This window comes from Arachis ipaensis, chromosome B1 (genome assembly GCF_059453495.1).
Source record: "Arachis ipaensis isolate K30076 ecotype BB chromosome B1, ASM5945349v1, whole genome shotgun sequence".
In the NCBI taxonomy this organism is placed as follows: Eukaryota; Viridiplantae; Streptophyta; class Magnoliopsida; order Fabales; family Fabaceae; genus Arachis; species Arachis ipaensis.
In genome coordinates this window covers 41466976-41481202 of record NC_142436.1, presented here as the reverse complement: position 1 = coordinate 41481202, position 14227 = coordinate 41466976, and positions in this window count along the sequence as shown.

The window sequence follows — 14227 nt, the reverse complement described above, 5'->3', positions numbered from 1 at the left end:
TCAAGGACGTTACAGTTGATGCTAAGGAGGACAATACACAATCCCTAAGGCAAGTCATTTATGAAGAACTAGACGGAATAACCCAGGACACAAATTCCCTTGATGATGATAGTCACAAGTCAAGCTCTCTTAGTAATGAACTTGCATCCGCAAGTGAATTCTCTGAGATCGAAGAATCTTCCCCAAGTGAATACGAAGATGATGCAGAGGTAGATTTCTCTCAACCTCCAATCTATGACTCAAGTGATAAGGAAGACACGGAAGACTTTGACCAGGACACAGATGCATTTGAAGAACCTTGCAAAGAAGTGGAGGAATTCACAGAAGAGCACAAGGGAGTAGAACTTATAGAACCACCGGAAACACCTTCCCCAAGGCCATTACCACCCAATACAAGCTTCAAGTGGGTACAATCCTTAACTTTTAACTTTACTTTTTCACTTGAATACGGTTTGCTTGAAACAGATGGCCAGCTTAGAGCTCTCTGCGGCTTTAAGAGTAAGAGGGAAATGGCTCGTGCTCAGAGCTGGTACACAAGGTTCAATAAGGTTCCACGCTTCAACTTGAAGTGCACAGATTGGTATCATACTCAATTAAATAGATCTAGGAAAATGTTTGGTCACCATGGTGAGAATCTACTTTCTAAACCGCCCGGATGGAAAAGTATAGATCAAGACGGAGGCGGATTTAAAAGCAAAGTTTGGGATCCTGGAATCTATTCCGACATTCGTCATCCCAGGAGCCTAAAAATTTGTTTGAAGCTGCTCAGGAGCTTTACAAGCTTAGTTTGGGACCCCGGAGGCTATTGGCATTCCAAGCATTGGTGGAGATTTTTGGATGAATTTAAACATAAGCCGCCATAACAGGAAGCCCCTCCAATGTCCAACTTAAGGACTTTAACTAAAAGTGCTAGGTGGGAGACAACCCACCATGGTATGATCATTCATTTTTTTTCAGTTTTTATTTCGTTTTGTTCGTTTTAAAGTTTCATTTTATTTTATAATATTGAACCTGGAATTTTGCATCGCATTCATATTAATCATTGCATTCTGCATACTGCATAAAAAAAAGAGTGCGCAACGCGACCGCATCACTCATGCGATCGCGTCATATTGCGAAAAACACTACCCACGCGACCGCGTCATCCATGCGGCCGCGTGATATGGAAATCGGTATAAGGATCCAACGTCCAGAAAGTTGGGCTGGAATCGTGTGGCTATTGTGCGTTTTGCACAAAATGCCCACGCGATCGCATGCCCCATGCGATCGCGTCACCTACACACACCCAATCCCACGGGACCGCGTGTGCGATGCGATCGCGTCGCATGGATTGCACGAACACCCCAAAGGAGACAGAGAGTTGCGCAAAAACGACGCTGGATTCGTGCGTTTCGCACAAATTCCAGCGACGCGATCGCATGCCTCAGGCGATCGCGTCATTCACTTTTTTTGCCCTCCAAGCGATCGTGTCACCCACGCGATCGCGTCACCCCCCATTTCGCTCCAGCCACGCGACCGCGTGCCCCACGCCGCCGCGTGGATTCAAATTTATAACCCTCCCAACCACGCGAACCCTATCAGTCGCGCCCCCCTCCTTGAAACCCTCTCCTCCCTCTCTTCCCCCCAATCCAACCACCACCATCCAGCCACCATCACCGCCACCCCCAGACGCCGCCGACCTCCCAGACGCCGCCACCACCGACCCCCCTTCCTCCTCCCCCTTCTTTCTTCTTCTTTCTTCTTCTTTCCCCCCTCTCCGCCACTGCCCCCTTCGCAAACACCACCCACCGCCGCCGCCCGTCCCAGCCGCGCCCCCTTCAATCCGCCACACACACACCTACCCCCCTCCCCTCCCCTCCTACCCCCTACCCCATTACCCATCCCTTCTTTCCCCCCTGCCCCGATCAGTCATGCCCACCACTGCCAGCCGCCGTGCCAGCCGCCACTGCCACCACCCCTAGCCACCTCTCTGCCCACTCTCCTTATTCGGCCTACCAGGTTCCGACGAACGCCACCCTTCTATCCTTCATAGTTATTTCATTATTTTCTGTTTATGTCCATGTTTAGGCTAGTTAGATATGCATGTTGTAGTCGATTTTAGGTTGTTAGGTAGCCTAGGATGTGGTTAGTGGATCTTAGCCTGTTTACTTGCACTGTTTATGTTTCTGTTTTATCAAATTTGTAATTCTGCTGTTGCTGTGATGTTTGTTCATATGCTGTGATTTCTTGTTTCATGCTGCTCTTTACACTAAATTTTCATGTTTATATTCCTTATATGTAATTGCAGCTTTATTTTTGATTCATATGAACTATTTGACTACTGTTTATTTTCCGGGACAATCCAATTTTAGCCGAAATGCTGCCCAAATTTCTGTAAACTGTTTTTATTCATGTTTTGGTTTTGGCATTTTGAAATCTGCTTTCCTCTGCTTTACCCAAACCCATTCATGAATGCCAGGCACGCATTCTTATTCTCTTTGATTTCCTGGTTCATATATTGCATTTTTGATGTTTGATTCTAATTTTTGCTATTTCTATATCTATCTGAATCTTCATCAACTGGCTTTCCTTGTTTGGTTATGAGTTACCTATAGCTCCTAATTATGAATGCTTGTTATGTAGAAACTTATCCTTATGCCACTTACTTTAACCCACTTTTCACTAATTCCCTAATTTTAACTTCCTAAACTCTTTTTCACTTCTAACCAAACTAACCTTTTAAAATCTTTTTCTGGTTTTTCACTTTCTTTTAACATTCTAACCATGGCATACTGATAATTTTTTTTTCTTTTTTTTTCCTACTTAACATGCTTTCTATTACATTTTGGATTGTGAATTTTTCCTTTCAAACTTTTAATTCCTATACAATCCTTAATGCACATTTACTTAACTCATTTACCTCATTCTAATTATCCTTTGCCACTTTGTGTTTCTTTTGACTATTTGCCTATTTGTTTTCCTATTTTTATTATATCCTGGTTTTCTTTTTTTTAGGATGTCAGATTCCCAAAGAAAAGGAAAAGGTAAGGCTACTACTGGCAAACGGAAAAGAGGAGAAGCCTCTATGTCTATCATAGATCTCATGCACGATGCCTCCTGGCGGGAGAAAAACTTCACCCCGCAGGAGAAGGCCGACCAGCTGCTCCCTGCTAATGACCCAGTGAAGTTTGCAAACTGATACTGTGAGCTGAAGTATCCGGTGTTTGCAAACTCCAGGAACCTATACCTGGAGAGAACTCTGAAGATCCCAGAAGAACTCCAGCAATACACCTCTGATCAGATCAAACAAAGAGGCTGGTTCTTTCTGGAGAGAAACCTGTCTGAGGTCAATGCATCTTGGGTAAGGGAATTCTACTGAAATTACTTCAAGACTTCCCTAGATGCAGTGAACCTTAGGGGGAAGCAGATTTTGGTCACTGAAGAGGCAATTGAAGATGTTCTGAAGCTTCTGCCTAAATCTGATCAGCCAGATGGTTATCAGAAAGCTGAGGAAGACATGCGTTTTCTGAAGTTTGATTGGGATGCAGTCAAGGCCCGGATAGCCCTTGACCCGACCGTTCCTTGGATTATGGGTCAGAACACCACCATGCCCAAGGGGATCAAGCAGGCATACTTGAATGATGAGGCTCGGCTATGGCATCAGATATTTAGCAACTACATTATGCCGAGTACTCACGAGACTGAGATACCAGCCGCTATGATCACCCTCCTATGGTGTGTGATGGAGGGTAAGGACCTGTACCTGCCACGCTTTATCCGGTTCTACATGGCCAGGGTCCACGTCTGAGGCACTCTTCCCTTTCTCTATTTGGTTACACAGCTGGGCCGTCGAGCTGACGTGCCTTGGGAGGATGCTGATGAGAGGCCACCTGCTGCGGAATGCAAGAAGATTATCCCGCACAGCAGGAACTTTCTGTCCTTGGGCTATAGACCTCCAGTCCTCACTGCTCCTGGTGACACTACCACACCATCTGCCGGCCCCTCTTCCTCTACAGCTACACCTGCCACCACCACTGCACCTCCACCTGCCCCAGAGCCCATCTATCATCTAGTGCACCGCCTGTTTCGACGGCTTGACCAGATGGAGCGTCGCAACAAGCGACGCTATGAGCACCTGAAGCTGATGATACGATCTGGCGATATCCCCTCCGAGCCTGACACACCATCCAAGGCATCTGAGGAGGAGGCGGATGTGCCCGAGGCAGAGACCCACCCACAGCAGGAGGCAGAGCAGGCAGGCACCCAGCAGGCAGCACACCATCAGGAGGCTCCGCCGCAGATTCAGGCTGTAGACCCTGAGATCCCTCTTCAGTCAGCACTTCCTCCACAGCAGTCAGACCCTCAGATCACCACCACAGAGACCCCAGCTACCCACTCTTCCAGTGATGACACTCCATCACACCCTGCTTGAGTGAGCATCGGGGACGATGCTACATTTTAAGTGTGGGGAGGTCGCCATCTCTGGCGTATTATTTTGGTGAACCACTACAGACTCTTTTTCTTTTATTTTGGATATTTTTCTGTATTTTTCTATTTATTTTTATTTTTATTTTCTGAGTACTTATACATTGCTACTTTCATGTATTTTTACTCTATTTCTGCATTTTCCATTTTTAGTTCATATTTTAGCCACTTAGTTTAGTTGCAATTCTAACTTATTAGTTATAGAAATTGTGGATTGATTAGTATAGTTTACCCTTTTTTAGCATAAGATAACTCGGAATAGATTGAAAAGAAAAGGAAGTAAATTAGAGACTTTAACAGAATCAAAACAACCCACACCTTGTATATATAGCATTACATGTTAGTTAACAACACTTCATCAAGGAGAAACACTAGAACTTTAAAGCCATTCAATATAAGTTTTACATTGAGAATAATGAGAATTTTTAACTAAACCTGCATGACATACATAAGTGATAAATAATTTTTGAGCTAGAGAACACATAGCCTGTGAGTTTTGAGCTTAATTGTATGGTTACATTCAAACCATAATTTTTATTCCTGTGTATTTTGCCCTTCTTTTATATTCTGGTGTTCTTTACTTTGTTTTAATCTATATGTCCGATTATAGAATATAGATACATACCAAGAGAGTGATTGAGGCCATTATTTGATTTTAGCTCACTTAATCCCAAAATAGCCTACCTTTTACATCACCCTTGTTAGCCCCCTTGAGCCTTTAAATCCCCTTTTATTCTATTAGCCACATTACTAGCCTTAAGCAGAAAAATAAAATAAAATCCCAAGTTGAATCCTTGGTTAGCTTAAGATAGAAAATTATGTATAGTTTAAATGTGGGAAAATCTATTGGGAACATGGATAATAAAAATAAAAGGTAGAAAAGTTGAAAAGAATAAAATAACTCAATTAAAAAGTTTTGGGAAGCATGCTCATGTAAAATCAATTATAATGGAATTACCATGTGCATTAAAAAAAAGTGTTATGAATAAAGGGGACACAAAAAGAATTCCCCAATTATGAAATAAAGCAATGCACATGGGATAAAAATAAATATTGAGATATGAGCATGTAACATCAAAAGTGGGAAAATATGGGAAAATAGGTAAAGCAGCTTTGCTTTAGAAAGTATGTATGTTAGGTGAGATCTTAGACTAATTAAGGATTCACTTATTAGCTCACTTAGTCTTATACATATACCCTTACCTTTACCTTGGCTCCATTACAACCTTAATTAAAGACCTCATGATTTTTGGTATATCTATATTCTATAATTGTTGATTGGTTAGATGAGGAACAAAGTTATATAAAGAAAGAATAAAAAGAAGAATAGAGTGATTAACCCAATAAACACTGAGTGATTAGAGAGTAAACACAAAATCCAGTGAGGGTTCAATAGCTCATTGACATTTATCTCTGTTTAAATTATTAATTGTCTTGCAAGTTTTTAAAATGTTTTTCTCTCCCATCTCAATTGTAAAAGCACTTTATCACTATCTAAGGTTTGGCTATATATATACATGACTCCTTGAGAATGTAAATTAATTTAACTACATGCAAGCTTTATATTCAAGTAAATAAAGACTAGAATTGCATGATGCATCATTCATCTAGGTAGTTGCATTTAGATTAAATTGCATTGCATGACATTCTACCACTTTAACCTTACTTTTTACCTTGGATTTAGCATGAGGACATGCTATTGTTTAAGTGTGGGGAGGTTAATAAACCCATATTTTATGATATATTTTGTGCTTAATTTGAGTGATTTATTCAATCCTTCACCCACTTATTCATATTAATTGCATGGTTTTACTTTCCCTTCCTTATTATGTAATGTATGTGAAAAACATGTTTCCTATGCTTTAAAATTAATTATTTTAATTACCTTTAATTCCATTCGATGCCGTGACTAGTGTGTTGAGTAGTTTCAGATTTTCTAAGGCATGAATGACTTAAAGGATGGAAAAGGAAACATACAAAAATGGAAGAAAAGCACAAAACGGAGTTTCTGAAGAAACTGGCGTCCACGCGATCGCATGGGCGACGCAGACGCATGCCAAGCGCGAAGAAGCAGTGACGCGGCCGCATGACTGATGCGACCGCGCGCCTTAAGCAAAACACATATGACGCGGCCGCATGACTGACGCGACCGCGTGACAAGAAAAGCTCCGAATGACGCAACCGCGTGACCCACGCGGACGCGTGACAGAGGCCATGCACCAGAAATTGTAGAAAACGCTCCCAGCAATTTCTGAAGCCCTTTTTGTCCCAAATCCAAGTCCAGAAGGCATAGACCAGAGGTTATAAAGTGTGGGAATGCATCCATTCAGAAGAGCTCGCCAATTTAGTTACTTACCATGATTTAGATTTAGTTAGGAGAAAGGTTCTCTCCTCTCTCTTTTAGGATTAGGATTTAGGACTTCTCTTAGTTTTAGGAGTGACTCTCGATCCAGGTTTAATGTTCCTTTACTTTAAGCTTCCCTTTCACTTTTATTCATTCAATTACTTTAATTGATTATTTACTTTTACCATTTAATTTATGAATTCTTCTATGTTCCAGATTATTTGAATTAATGTTATTTGAGATATTTCAGTTTATTATTGCTCTCTTTTATTCATGTCACCATTCCTTCCAATTTGGAGACATTTTTATTCCAGCAATTTTACTTTTTCCCCTTTTGGTTTTGGTTAAGAAATCAGTAACTCAGGAGTTATCTTATCTCAACATAATTGATAACTGTTATCTTTGCTAATTGAATTGAACTTTAATAATCCCAACCTTTTTTTAGGAAATAAATAGGATTCGAAGATCAAACTAATTAGTCCCTTGACTTTCCTTTGCTTTAGTAAAGGTTAACTGAGTGGAATTAAGATTCAACTTTCATTGTTATTGATAAGGATAACTAAGTCTGGACTTCCAATTTCTCATACCTTGCCAAAAGTTTATTTTACAGTTATTTATTTATTTTTAATTGCCATTTAAATTATTTGTCATATTTGTTCCTCATTCTTGAAACCCCAAATTCACAATCTCCATAATCAATAATAAGAACATACTTCCCTGCAGTTCCTTGAGAAGATGACCCGAGGTTTGAATACTTCGGTTATCAATTTATTTAAGGGGTTTGTTACTTGTGACAACCAAAACGTTTGTACGAAGGGATTTTTGTTGGTTTAGAAACTATATCTACAACGCGACTGTTTTATTAAAATTCTTTACTAGCAAAAATCCTAACGTCAACCATCTTGGTGATTAGTAACAAGATTAAACTCTTCCACCAATCCATATCACAAATAATATCTCGTTGACCCACATCCCAGGCTAAGAGATATCCTCTCCAAATAGCAAACAATTCCCCTTGAAGCATACTATTACTCTCAATCATTCCCAAATATCCCCTTTGCCAAGTCCCATTACAATCTCTAATAATCCAAGCAAAACCGACACTATCACCCGAACCAGGATAACTAGCATCACAATTAATCTTAAAAGTACCAATGGATAGGGGATTCCAAAAACCATTTAGAATAGAGGGAAGGGACGTATGTTGTAATTCAGAAGTATTCCTAATCTCCATTTCTGAAGCTAATGCTAGATAAATCACTTTTTTCAGAAGCCAAGTCTCATGAGGATTAAAGATGTCATTATTCCTTACTCGCCATATCCACCAAAGTGCAAAAAAGAACCTGAACGGATGCTTGCTGCTATGATACAAGAATCAGTTCTTCAAATCTAAAAGATGACAAGAAATATCCAACCTATTCCATGCAAGCTGAGCTTTTGGACAATCTCGAATACAATGCAAAACCGATTCCTGGCTAGAAAGACATCTTGGGCACCTATCCGATGACGACATACCTCTTCTGAAGCGAAAACTTACAGTAGCAAGAGCATCATTAAGACATATCTAAGTTAAAAACTTGTGCTTTTCTGAAACAAACTAGCGCCAAAGCCAAAGCCAATTCTCCCACTCGTCGCAACCAAAAAACTGCTTACACAACCACAAGTAACCATTGCGTGAATCATAGACTTTGGAAGCAGATCTAGACTAATACCAACCCACTTTCGGGCCTGCTTGCACATATGGATTGTAAGAAAGAATATTATCTTTCAAATTTTGAGACAAAGGAGAATAAAGAGTATCCAAATGCCACTACCAACCGACCAGAGATCCTATATCCGGAGGTTCGAATCAGAAATGTGAATATAATTCATCTCATTAGATAACTGCCCTTCTCTCCTCCAGCTAGAAAACCAAAAATTCTAGTTCAAATTCCCAATACACCAAGCAAACCCATCCTTCAACACTTTCTAAGCCTTGTAAAGACTCCTCCAAATGGGAGAGCCCTTATTCTTACGACAACCAAAATAGTCATATAGAGATGATCGGTATTTGGCATCCAACAATTGGACCCACAACTTGTCTGGCTGCTGAAAAAACTCCAAACTAGCTTTCCAAGAAGAGCAATATTCACACAATAAGGATCTCTAATCCCCAAACCTCCATTTTTTTAGAGTAACCAGTACCTTCCAACTAACAAGATGCAATCCTCTTCCATCAACTTGTCCTTTCCAAAGAAAATTCCTCATCATAGACTCCAATTTACTAATGATTCCTTTGGAAAATAGATACTTGCATTTGGTACGTGGGAATAGCGACTGCAACGGAATTAACCAGGCAGAGTCTACCGGCCCAATTGAGTAAACTCCCTTTCCAGCTTGCTAGTCTATCCCGAATCTTATCCAGGACACCATTGAAAGCTGAACAGGTCACCCTAGAATGGCTAGGGTAACCCCAAGATACTTGCCCAAGTCTTGGACAAATCTAATAGAGGACACCCCAGTAAAAACCTCTTTCCTTGTTGCAGAGACATTCTTGGAGCAAAGTGCTTTAGACTTCTCCACATTAATCTTCATCCCAGATGCTTTGTAAAAAGTCTCTAAAACTAACATCACATTTTGCACTTGTCTCTTTTTAGCTTTACAGAATAAAAGCAAGTCATCCGCAAATATTAAATGGGAGTAAAGCCATTCAGACGATTCCCATTCCAAAGAATAGATAAGGAGGAAGTAGCGACACAATTCATAATCAAATTAATTGTAGGACTGGAAAAACCAAAGCTCTTAAGGGTATGGGCTAAAAACCTCGAGTCAACTCTGTCATAATCTTTCTCCAAATCAATCTTAAAGGCCAGTGTGCCTTTCTTTGATTTAGTCTTCTTCATAAAGTAGAGGAATTCTTGAGTAATAATGATGTTATCAAGAGTTCCTCGTCCCAGAATAAATCCTCTTTGAAGCGGGCCAACAATCTCCGCAAGATGAGGACGGAGCCTATTAACAAGGACCCTCATGATGATCTTGTAAACTACATTGTAGAGACTAATCGGACTGAAATCTTTCATAGATACCGGTGATTTAACCTTTGGAATAAGAACCAGTAAAGTCTCCATCATTCTCGAATCATGAGCAACACTGGAGAATGCCTGCTTAACCATCTTCCAAATATGAAGACCAATGATCTCCCAATATTCCTTGAAGAAGAAAGCTTGAAACCCATCAGGACCCAGAGCTTTAAAAGAGTTCATGTAAAAAACAGCTGTTCTGACTTCCTCCATAATAACTGGTGTTGTAAGATCATTGCAAGCTTCCTCATTCAGAGAAGAAAGAGGCACATCACCAAGGCAACCCAAATCAACATCATCCAAATGATAGAATAAACTTTTGTAGAAAGACTCTGCTTCTCGACTCAGAACCTCCGGATCAATTTCCTACACTCCATCCTTGAGAAAAAGGCCATGGATCTTATTATTCTTCCTTCGCACAAGAGTTTGAACATGAAAGAATCTTGTATTCCTATCTCCGAACCTTACCCACTGCTCTCTGGACTTTTGGAACCATAGGAGCTCTTCTTGCACTAGTGTATTATTATAATTATCAAGTACCTGTTGCTCTTTCTGACGCAAATAAATGGTATCCACCACTTCCAAACACTTCTGTAAATAATTAATCTACTGCTCTAATTCACATTTTTTAACAAAAATATTACCAAAAACCTCCGAGTTAAACTCTAATGAATTTTGCTGCACTTTCGAAAGTTTGCCATGAATCCCTCTATTACTAGACCACCATGACTAATTCACAATATCCTTATACCCAGGATGAGTAGCCTAAGCAACAACAAATAAGAAAGGTTGATTCTCTTTAGGCTAAGGACGACCTTTACAACACACCAGAATAGGGCAATGATCAAATTGAAGCCTATTTAAAACTTCTGCATAAGCCTCTGGAAAGAAAGATAACTAACCACTATTTATACAAACTCGGTCAAGATTTTTTGCCACATCAACATAAGTTTTCACCTTCCTGTACCAAGAAGACCGTCTCCTAATAGTCTTCAGATCAAACAAACCACTATCCCCTAATGAAGTAACAAACCTGTCTGCTCTTTGATGAGATAATTGACAGCCCTTAGATTCATGGGAAGATATGACTTCATTAAAATGACCAAGAATAATCCAAAGTCCTTAAAAAATCATGGATTGTGCAACAAGATAATTCCAAAGGAGAACCTTTTTATTAAATTGAGGGCTACCGTAAATACCACTACACCTCCAAATTAAATTATCAGATTGAACCTCAACAGTAACATCTTGATCAAAAGCATTAATTACCTTACAACAAATACCCTGCATAGAGGATAGAAGCCAAATACCCCTTATGTCTCTCTGCTTCCACTATACCAATAGAGTGATACCCCAACATTTCCCAGAATAATTTTAAATGCTGAAAAGGGGAGTGAGTTTGAACCACAATAAACAACACAGGTATAAATTTTCTAACAAGTTCCTTACAATGCACCCGGGCTAACTTATTAGAAGCACCCATAATGTTCCAAACAATCATATTTAAACTATCCATAAATAATAGGGACAAAATAAATAAGAATATAATACTCTAAATAGAATCACCAACCTCAATAGGTGGTTTGTCCTACGTTACTGGCACACTCTGATCCTCAATAATTGCCACCCTTGGACCCCTAAACGCTGCACCCTCCATGCTTCCATCTACTAAGGTTCCCTCCGTTGCGCCACCATTTTTATCAACTGGCGAGTTCTACAGGGAGGAAGGTCGCGAATGCTTCCGGAGAGAAATTCCACGATGTGCAGGAGTTTTGCGCGATGGAGATGGCACAATTTTATACTTTCCTCACTACCCCATCCTAATGCCAATTGATTTGCCTCCATAACCATGCAAATTGGGCCTTGGGACCCTTCTCGAACCATACTTGTGCTGCTTTCTATTTTGGTCCTTCAAACCTGATGGCTGACCCATTGTCAATTTTCTCTTACACAACACTTGTTGCCAGCCCTCTCCATCATCCACGCATGGCTCCTTAACGTGACCATCAGACACGTGAGGGGTCAATAATTTCGTAACCGCATCCTTTCCTTTCACAACTCCTAATTTCTCGCCCAAATTACGAGAATCTTCACCCAAATCACGAGCTTTCGATTCAACCTCTTTTTGAATTTCATGATTGTTGTGTGGCACTAGTGTCAGGGCTTTATGATTCTTTCTATCACCGAAAGAATCACCCTTCTCTTTTGATGAATCCTTCTCCATGCACAATGATTTATCATGCCCATACCATGCACAAGTAGAACAAATCAATTGTAAACTCTCGTACTCCACTTCATGAGTCATGCCCTCCACTATAATATGTTTGATTACCGGCAACCCAAGACTAATTTGAACACAAGCTTGGGCATATTTTTCTCTCTCTGCAAGTTTAGTGGCCAAGTCTACTTTTATCGGAGCGCCTATTACAGAAGCAATCCGCAGCATTGCTTGTTCCCGATAGCACCAAATCGGAAGTCCCGAGACTCGAATCCATACTAGCATTGATTTGAAGGATTGTCCGCATGGCCTAAAATCCACGTCCCATGGCTTTACTGCGACATAGAGACCATCTATTAATCACGGGCCACCAAGCATGACTTTCTCACGATCTGCAGCAATATTCAAACCCCACATCCAACAAATCAAACCCTCCTTTGATGCACCATACTATTCGAAGCTTATGCATAAGAGCCGTGTAGCCATAATGCTTATCCAGCACCTTGATCACGATGGCTTCCTTATATGGTTCAGCTAGACAGCTATTTGCCTCTCTTTCAAAAAATTGACACTTGGTGGATGAAAACCACCCTGCTTACCTGTCACCGTGGTGATACCATCCCCAGATAAAGACCTTACTAAAGCAAAGGCCTTAGAATTCTCTGCACCAATGACCTTATCTCTGAAAGAGACCTTGGATGGCTTTTCTAAATCCTCTCAAGAAGAATCCTCCTTGACACCGGATACACACCCTCACACGCTCTCCCCCTTATCTCTTTCGATGGCATGACAATCTTTCTCACCGTGTTTCACCCTCAAATGCTTGTCCCCATTCTCTTTTTCTCTCATTCTCTCTGAGTTATTGTGTTCTTTTATTATTTTGGAAAACTTAACATCTGAATTATAGCTTGAAAACTCTTTCACATAGCTTTTTGAATTCAACACGAATAATGTTTCTGTTAGTGTGCGATACCATATGATTTTTAATCACTCTAGTTTTGAATACGTGGCATATAATTCGGATTAGAATAACTTTTAAAAATTGTGTTTTCATATAAGATTCAATCAGACAGGACTAGCTTGAATGCGTGACATATAATTCGACCTAAGGAGTACTTTTGAATCTTATTAGAAACTAAATCAATTTTGTACTTAACTTCTTCAATTAGTTGGTTGACAAAGGAATTAGCGATTGGTTAATTGAAAAAAATCGAGGAGCCAAGGAATTGAAAATTAGTTAATTAAGATTTGTCATGAAAAGATCTTTGCATACTTCAAAATAGATAAACAAGGATTGATTTTCCTAAGAACTTAAATATCTCCGAAACCTTTGACTCTCACCATCATTGTCTTCTCTCAATCAACACTCAAGTTCACTGTCCTTTTAATATTCAAGCACTCAAGGTTTCAAGCAAGACATCATCTTGCCTTCCTTAATCCAGGTTTAATTGATCTAATTAAGTATTTAATCTGATATTTGCTTGCTTAGTCCTTTAATCCTCGTGGGAATGATATCCACTCACCATGGTATTACTTGAACGATCCGGTGTACTTGCCGATATCCGTGAGCTTTAATTTTTTCTCATCACTACCTTAGTTCTATATCTCTCATGACATAAGTAATAAGCCTTACATAAATCTTTGTTCCCAATTTGGGGTTAATACAGTTGGCTCTTTATGCATCCAATGAAGTACTCATAGTTGTCATTGGCAACCCTAAATGGTTCTGGCAAATAATTACTTATCTTGTTGGCAATTCACTCAAGGTTTGCGATGTTTCACCTTGTATATTTCTTTTTAATCGATCGTATACTTCCCATATGTTCTTGAAATAACTTTCAGTTTTTGATATAACATTTTCTCTCTTAGAAGTCACATAGTGATAGTGATTGATCCATGCAATGGATATACATCACAATAATAGATAAACACTATTAGCATTTAATAAACAATTTATTAAATCATTTTTGTTAATTAGTTTACTTGATACATTTCAGTCCACTCATGATAAAGGACACATATGTTTATCTTGGTTCATCTAGCAAATAAAATGAAGAACCCACTTCACAGCATGGATGCAGTGCTAGGGAAGGCTTAAAGTTGGATCATGATTTGTCAGACAAAAGATATAATACATTAAGT